Genomic DNA, 7,500 nt, shown 5'->3' with positions numbered 1-7,500 from the left:
ATTTTTTTAGAGTGTGGTGCAAATGTCATTTTCACATGCAACTTTCTGGTCTTCCATTGAGAGACGCTTATTTATGCCACAAGGTCAAAGAAGTTTGTTTTTTTGCCGTAACCCAATTCCACAGTGTTTTTGAACAATTTTTTTGTAGTTGATGAGTAAAATGTCAGATGACCCTGACGTGATTTGAACACGCAACCTTCTGATCTGGAGTCAGACGCGCTACCGTTGCGCCACAAGGTCAATGAAACTTGAGTGCTCTGACCCTGTTCAGCACTCTTTTCGATCATGTATCTGTACTGGATCATGAAAAGTCTGATTTGATTTGGATGTGATTTCTAGGCACAATCTTCTGATGTGGAGTGAAACGCACAACCGTTGCGCAACAAGCTCTTGCTGCTGCATGTCAAACTAGATGCAGGAGGCAAAAACTGGCATTGTGTGTCATGTCTGCTTGCTCACTTTTGTTAAACCGTGGTTCTAATAACACGGAGGTTTCAGCTTTTGATCCCCATATGGGCTAGGTTCTCCAGCATCTGAAGTGCCGTCAAGCTATCTTTTGACAAAGTCTTCGGCCTCTTTTGGGTGCCAAAAGTGGAGCCGTGATGCATGTGTATTTGAATCAAGGTTGCGTAGAGCGCAGTCATGTCACATGGCCAGTTCACTCCATTTTTTTAGAGTGTGGTACAAATGTCATTTTCACATGCAACTTTCTGGTCTTCCATTGAGAGACGCTTATTTATGCCACAAGGTCAAAGAATTTTGTTTTTTTGCCGTAACCCAATTCCACGGTGTTTTTGAACAATTTTTTGTAGTTGATGAGTAAAATGTCAGATGACCCTGACGTGATTTGAACACGCAACCTTCTGATCTGGAGTCAGACGCGCTACCGTTGCGCCACAAGGTCAATGAAACTTGAGTGCTCTGACCCTGTTCAGCACTCTTTTCGATCATGTATCTGTACTGGATCATGAAAAGTCTGATTTGATTTGGATGTGATTTCTAGGCACAATCTTCTGATGTGGAGTGATATGCACAACCGTTGCGCAACAAGCTCTTGCTGCTGCATGTCAAACTAGATGCAGGAGGCAAAAACTGGCATTGTGTGTCATGTCTGCTTGCTCACTTTTGTTAAACCGTGGTTCTAATAACACGGAGGTTTCAGCTTTTGATCCCCATATGGGCTAGGTTCTCCAGCATCTGAAGTGCCGTCAAGCTATCTTTTGACAAAGTCTTCGGCCTCTTTTGGGTGCCAAAAGTGGAGCCCTGATGCATGTGTATTTGAATCAAGGTTGCGTAGAGCGCAGTCAGGTCACATGGCCAGTTCACTCCATTTTTTTAGAGTGTGGTGCAAATGTCATTTTCACATGCAACTTTCTGGTCTTCCATTGAGAGACGCTTATTTATGCCACAAGGTCAAAGAAGTTTGTTTTTTTGCCGTAACCCAATTCCACAGTGTTTTTGAACAATTTTTTGTAGTTGATGAGTAAAATGTCAGATGACCCTGACGTGATTTGAACACGCAACCTTCTGATCTGGAGTCAGACGCGCTACCGTTGCGCCACAAGGTCAATGAAACTTGAGTGCTCTGACCCTGTTCAGCACTCTTTTCGATCATGTATCTGTACTGGATCATGAAAAGTCTGATTTGATTTGGATGTGATTTCTAGGCACAATCTTCTGATGTGGAGTGAAACGCACAACCGTTGCGCAACAAGCTCTTGCTGCTGCATGTCAAACTAGATGCAGGAGGCAAAAACTGGCATTGTGTGTCATGTCTGCTTGCTCACTTTTGTTAAACCGTGGTTCTAATAACACGGAGGTTTCAGCTTTTGATCCCCATATGGGCTAGGTTCTCCAGCATCTGAAGTGCCGTCAAGCTATCTTTTGACAAAGTCTTCGGCCTCTTTTGGGTACCAAAAGTGGAGCCGTGATGCATGTGTATTTGAATCAAGGTTGCGTAGAGCGCAGTCATGTCACATGGCCAGTTCACTCCATTTTTTTAGAGTGTGGTGCAAATGTCATTTTCACATGCAACTTTCTGGTCTTCCATTGAGAGACGCTTATTTATGCCACAAGGTCAAAGAAGTTTGTTTTTTTGCCGTAACCCAATTCCACAGTGTTTTGGAACAATTTTTTGTAGTTGATGAGTAAAATGTCAGATGACCCTGACGTGATTTGAACACGCAACCTACTGAGCTGGAGTCAGACGCGCTACCGTTGCGCCACAAGGTCAATGAAACTTGAGTGCTCTGACCCTGTTCAGCACTCTTTTCGATCATGTATCTGTACTGGATCATGAAAAGTCTGATTTGATTTGGATGTGATTTCTAGGCACAATCTTCTGATGTGGAGTGAAACGCACAACCGTTGCGCAACAAGCTCTTGCTGCTGCATGTCAAACTAGATGCAGGAGGCAAAAACTGGCATTGTGTGTCATGTCTGCTTGCTCACTTTTGTTAAACCGTGGTTCTAATAACACGGAGGTTTCAGCTTTTGATCCCCATATGGGCTAGGTTCTCCAGCATCTGAAGTGCCGTCAAGCTATCTTTTGACAAAGTCTTCGGCCTCTTTTGGGTGCCAAAAGTGGAGCCGTGATGCATGTGTATTTGAATCAAGGTTGCGTAGAGCGCAGTCATGTCACATGGCCAGTTCACTCCATTTTTTTAGAGTGTGGTACAAATGTCATTTTCACATGCAACTTTCTGGTCTTCCATTGAGAGACGCTTATTTATGCCACAAGGTCAAAGAAGTTTGTTTTTCTGCCGTAACCCAATTCCACAGTGTTTTTGAACAATTTTTTGTAGTTGATGAGTAAAATGTCAGATGACCCTGACGTGATTTGAACACGCAACCTTCTGATCTGGAGTCAGACGCGCTACCATTGCGCCACAAGGTCAATGAAACTTGAGTGCTCTGACCCTGTTCAGCACTCTTTTCGATCATGTATCTGTACTGGATCATGAAAAGTCTGATTTGATTTGGATGTGATTTCTAGGCACAATCTTCTGATGTGGAGTGAAACGCACAACCGTTGCGCAACAAGCTCTTGCTGCTGCATGTCAAACTAGATGCAGGAGGCAAAAACTGGCATTGTGTGTCATGTCTGCTTGCTCACTTTTGTTAAACCGTGGTTCTAATAACACGGAGGTTTCAGCTTTTGATCCCCATATGGGCTAGGTTCTCCAGCATCTGAAGTGCCGTCAAGCTATCTTTTGACAAAGTCTTCGGCCTCTTTTGGGTGCCAAAAGTGGAGCCCTGATGCATGTGTATTTGAATCAAGGTTGCGTAGAGCGCAGTCAGGTCACATGGCCAGTTCACTCCATTTTTTTAGAGTGTGGTGCAAATGTCATTTTCACATGCAACTTTCTGGTCTTCCATTGAGAGACGCTTATTTATGCCACAAGGTCAAAGAAGTTTGTTTTTTTGCCGTAACCCAATTCCACAGTGTTTTCGAACAATTTTTTGTAGTTGATGAGTAAAATGTCAGATGACCCTGACGTGATTTGAACACGCAACCTTCTGATCTGGAGTCAGACGCGCTACCATTGCGCCACAAGGTCAATGAAACTTGAGTGCTCTGACCCTGTTCAGCACTCTTTTCGATCATGTATCTGTACTGGATCATGAAAAGTCTGATTTGATTTGGATGTGATTTCTAGGCACAATCTTCTGATGTGGAGTGAAACGCACAACCGTTGCGCAACAAGCTCTTGCTGCTGCATGTCAAACTAGATGCAGGAGGCAAAAACTGGCATTGTGTGTCATGTCTGCTTGCTCACTTTTGTTAAACCGTGGTTCTAATAACACAGAGGTTTCAGCTTTTGATCCCCATATGGGCTAGGTTCTCCAGCATCTGAAGTGCCGTCAAGCTATCTTTTGACAAAGTCTTCGGCCTCTTTTGGGTACCAAAAGTGGAGCCGTGATGCATGTGTATTTGAATCAAGGTTGCGTAGAGCGCAGTCATGTCACATGGCCAGTTCACTCCATTTTTTTAGAGTGTGGTGCAAATGTCATTTTCACATGCAACTTTCTGGTCTTCCATTGAGAGACGCTTATTTATACCACAAGGTCAAAGAAGTTTGTTTTTTTGCCGTAACCCAATTCCACAGTGTTTTGGAACAATTTTTTGTAGTTGATGAGTAAAATGTCAGATGACCCTGACGTGATTTGAACACGCAACCTTCTGAGCTGGAGTCAGACGCGCTACCGTTGCGCCACAAGGTCAATGAAACTTGAGTGCTCTGACCCTGTTCAGCACTCTTTTCGATCATGTATCTGTACTGGATCATGAAAAGTCTGATTTGATTTGGATGTGATTTCTAGGCACAATCTTCTGATGTGGAGTGAAACGCACAACCGTTGCGCAACAAGCTCTTGCTGCTGCATGTCAAACTAGATGCAGGAGGCAAAAACTGGCATTGTGTGTCATGTCTGCTTGCTCACTTTTGTTAAACCGTGGTTCTAATAACACGGAGGTTTCAGCTTTTGATCCCCATATGGGCTAGGTTCTCCAGCATCTGAAGTGCCGTCAAGCTATCTTTTGACAAAGTCTTCGGCCTCTTTTGGGTGCCAAAAGTGGAGCCGTGATGCATGTGTATTTGAATCAAGGTTGCGTAGAGCGCAGTCATGTCACATGGCCAGTTCACTCCATTTTTTTAGAGTGTGGTACAAATGTCATTTTCACATGCAACTTTCTGGTCTTCCATTGAGAGACGCTTATTTATGCCACAAGGTCAAAGAAGTTTGTTTTTTTGCCGTAACCCAATTCCACAGTGTTTTTGAACAATTTTTTGTAGTTGATGAGTAAAATGTCAGATGACCCTGACGTGATTTGAACACGCAACCTTCTGATCTGGAGTCAGACGCGCTACCGTTGCGCCACAAGGTCAATGAAACTTGAGTGCTCTGACCCTGTTCAGCACTCTTTTCGATCATGTATCTGTACTGGATCATGAAAAGTCTGATTTGATTTGGATGTGATTTCTAGGCACAATCTTCTGATGTGGAGTGAAATGCACAACCGTTGCGCAACAAGCTCTTGCTGCTGCATGTCAAACTAGATGCAGGAGGCAAAAACTGGCATTGTGTGTCATGTCTGCTTGCTCACTTTTGTTAAACCGTGGTTCTAATAACACGGAGGTTTCAGCTTTTGATCCCCATATGGGCTAGGTTCTCCAGCATCTGAAGTGCCGTCAAGCTATCTTTTGACAAAGTCTTCGGCCTCTTTTGGGTGCCAAAAGTGGAGCCGTGATGCATGTGTATTTGAATCAAGGTTGCGTAGAGCGCAGTCATGTCACATGGCCAGTTCACTCCATTTTTTTAGAGTGTGGTACAAATGTCATTTTCACATGCAACTTTCTGGTCTTCCATTGAGAGACGCTTATTTATGCCACAAGGTCAAAGAAGTTTGTTTTTTTGCCGTAACCCAATTCCACAGTGTTTTTGAACAATTTTTTGTAGTTGATGAGTAAAATGTCAGATGACCCTGACGTGATTTGAACACGCAACCTTCTGATCTGGAGTCAGACGCGCTACCGTTGCGCCACAAGGTCAATGAAACTTGAGTGCTCTGACCCTGTTCAGCACTCTTTTCGATCATGTATCTGTACTGGATCATGAAAAGTCTGATTTGATTTGGATGTGATTTCTAGGCACAATCTTCTGATGTGGAGTGAAATGCACAACCGTTGCGCAACAAGCTCTTGCTGCTGCATGTCAAACTAGATGCAGGAGGCAAAAACTGGCATTGTGTGTCATGTCTGCTTGCTCACTTTTGTTAAACCGTGGTTCTAATAACACGGAGGTTTCAGCTTTTGATCCCCATATGGGCTAGGTTCTCCAGCATCTGAAGTGCCGTCAAGCTATCTTTTGACAAAGTCTTCGGCCTCTTTTGGGTGCCAAAAGTGGAGCCCTGATGCATGTGTATTTGAATCAAGGTTGCGTAGAGCGCAGTCAGGTCACATGGCCAGTTCACTCCATTTTTTTAGAGTGTGGTGCAAATGTCATTTTCACATGCAACTTTCTGGTCTTCCATTGAGAGACGCTTATTTATGCCACAAGGTCAAAGAAGTTTGTTTTTTTGCCGTAACCCAATTCCACAGTGTTTTTGAACAATTTTTTTGTAGTTGATGAGTAAAATGTCAGATGACCCTGACGTGATTTGAACACGCAACCTTCTGATCTGGAGTCAGACGCGCTACCGTTGCGCCACAAGGTCAATGAAACTTGAGTGCTCTGACCCTGTTCAGCACTCTTTTCGATCATGTATCTGTACTGGATCATGAAAAGTCTGATTTGATTTGGATGTGATTTCTAGGCACAATCTTCTGATGTGGAGTGAAACGCACAACCGTTGCGCAACAAGCTCTTGCTGCTGCATGTCAAACTAGATGCAGGAGGCAAAAACTGGCATTGTGTGTCATGTCTGCTTGCTCACTTTTGTTAAACCGTGGTTCTAATAACACGGAGGTTTCAGCTTTTGATCCCCATATGGGCTAGGTTCTCCAGCATCTGAAGTGCCGTCAAGCTATCTTTTGACAAAGTCTTCGGCCTCTTTTGGGTGCCAAAAGTGGAGCCGTGATGCATGTGTATTTGAATCAAGGTTGCGTAGAGCGCAGTCATGTCACATGGCCAGTTCACTCCATTTTTTTAGAGTGTGGTACAAATGTCATTTTCACATGCAACTTTCTGGTCTTCCATTGAGAGACGCTTATTTATGCCACAAGGTCAAAGAATTTTGTTTTTTTGCCGTAACCCAATTCCACGGTGTTTTTGAACAATTTTTTGTAGTTGATGAGTAAAATGTCAGATGACCCTGACGTGATTTGAACACGCAACCTTCTGATCTGGAGTCAGACGCGCTACCGTTGCGCCACAAGGTCAATGAAACTTGAGTGCTCTGACCCTGTTCAGCACTCTTTTCGATCATGTATCTGTACTGGATCATGAAAAGTCTGATTTGATTTGGATGTGATTTCTAGGCACAATCTTCTGATGTGGAGTGAAATGCACAACCGTTGCGCAACAAGCTCTTGCTGCTGCATGTCAAACTAGATGCAGGAGGCAAAAACTGGCATTGTGTGTCATGTCTGCTTGCTCACTTTTGTTAAACCGTGGTTCTAATAACACGGAGGTTTCAGCTTTTGATCCCCATATGGGCTAGGTTCTCCAGCATCTGAAGTGCCGTCAAGCTATCTTTTGACAAAGTCTTCGGCCTCTTTTGGGTGCCAAAAGTGGAGCCCTGATGCATGTGTATTTGAATCAAGGTTGCGTAGAGCGCAGTCAGGTCACATGGCCAGTTCACTCCATTTTTTTAGCGTGTGGTGCAAATGTCATTTTCACATGCAACTTTCTGGTCTTCCATTGAGAGACGCTTATTTATGCCACAAGGTCAAAGAAGTTTGTTTTTTTGCCGTAACCCAATTCCACAGTGTTTTTGAACAATTTTTTGTAGTTGATGAGTAAAATGTCAGATGACCCTGACGTGATTTGAACACGCAA

At 43.7% G+C, this 7,500-nt stretch overlaps 10 non-coding genes across 10 annotated transcripts in view; all 10 read right to left on the bottom strand.

Annotated features, from left to right (window-relative positions):
• Positions 1–168: 168 nt before the first annotated feature.
• TRNAW-CCA (transfer RNA tryptophan (anticodon CCA)) lies at positions 169–240 on the bottom strand. The gene has a single exon. It is a non-coding gene; the product is annotated as a tRNA-Trp (tRNA).
• A 592-nt stretch (positions 241–832) lies between these two features.
• Positions 833–904, bottom strand: TRNAW-CCA (transfer RNA tryptophan (anticodon CCA)). The gene has a single exon. It is a non-coding gene; the product is annotated as a tRNA-Trp (tRNA).
• A 592-nt stretch (positions 905–1,496) lies between these two features.
• TRNAW-CCA (transfer RNA tryptophan (anticodon CCA)) lies at positions 1,497–1,568 on the bottom strand. Its single transcript has one exon. It is a non-coding gene; the product is annotated as a tRNA-Trp (tRNA).
• Positions 1,569–2,824: 1,256 nt separating this feature from the next.
• On the bottom strand, positions 2,825–2,896 carry TRNAW-CCA (transfer RNA tryptophan (anticodon CCA)). Its single transcript has one exon. It is a non-coding gene; the product is annotated as a tRNA-Trp (tRNA).
• Positions 2,897–3,488: 592 nt separating this feature from the next.
• On the bottom strand, positions 3,489–3,560 carry TRNAW-CCA (transfer RNA tryptophan (anticodon CCA)). Its single transcript has one exon. It is a non-coding gene; the product is annotated as a tRNA-Trp (tRNA).
• Positions 3,561–4,816: 1,256 nt separating this feature from the next.
• Positions 4,817–4,888, bottom strand: TRNAW-CCA (transfer RNA tryptophan (anticodon CCA)). The gene has a single exon. It is a non-coding gene; the product is annotated as a tRNA-Trp (tRNA).
• A 592-nt stretch (positions 4,889–5,480) lies between these two features.
• TRNAW-CCA (transfer RNA tryptophan (anticodon CCA)) lies at positions 5,481–5,552 on the bottom strand. The gene has a single exon. It is a non-coding gene; the product is annotated as a tRNA-Trp (tRNA).
• Positions 5,553–6,145: 593 nt separating this feature from the next.
• TRNAW-CCA (transfer RNA tryptophan (anticodon CCA)) lies at positions 6,146–6,217 on the bottom strand. The gene has a single exon. It is a non-coding gene; the product is annotated as a tRNA-Trp (tRNA).
• Positions 6,218–6,809: 592 nt separating this feature from the next.
• Positions 6,810–6,881, bottom strand: TRNAW-CCA (transfer RNA tryptophan (anticodon CCA)). The gene has a single exon. It is a non-coding gene; the product is annotated as a tRNA-Trp (tRNA).
• Positions 6,882–7,473: 592 nt separating this feature from the next.
• TRNAW-CCA (transfer RNA tryptophan (anticodon CCA)) overlaps positions 7,474–7,500 on the bottom strand; it is a 72-nt gene continuing 45 nt past the window's right edge. Inside the window, exon 1 of the tRNA in view lies at positions 7,474–7,500. This exon is cut by the window's right edge and continues 45 nt beyond it. This is a non-coding gene — a tRNA (tRNA-Trp).

This window comes from Eleutherodactylus coqui, chromosome 2 (assembly GCF_035609145.1).
Source record: "Eleutherodactylus coqui strain aEleCoq1 chromosome 2, aEleCoq1.hap1, whole genome shotgun sequence".
Classification (NCBI taxonomy): domain Eukaryota; kingdom Metazoa; phylum Chordata; class Amphibia; order Anura; family Eleutherodactylidae; genus Eleutherodactylus; species Eleutherodactylus coqui.
Note: the sequence above shows the minus strand (reverse complement) of the source record. Positions and strands in the feature narration are given on the sequence as shown.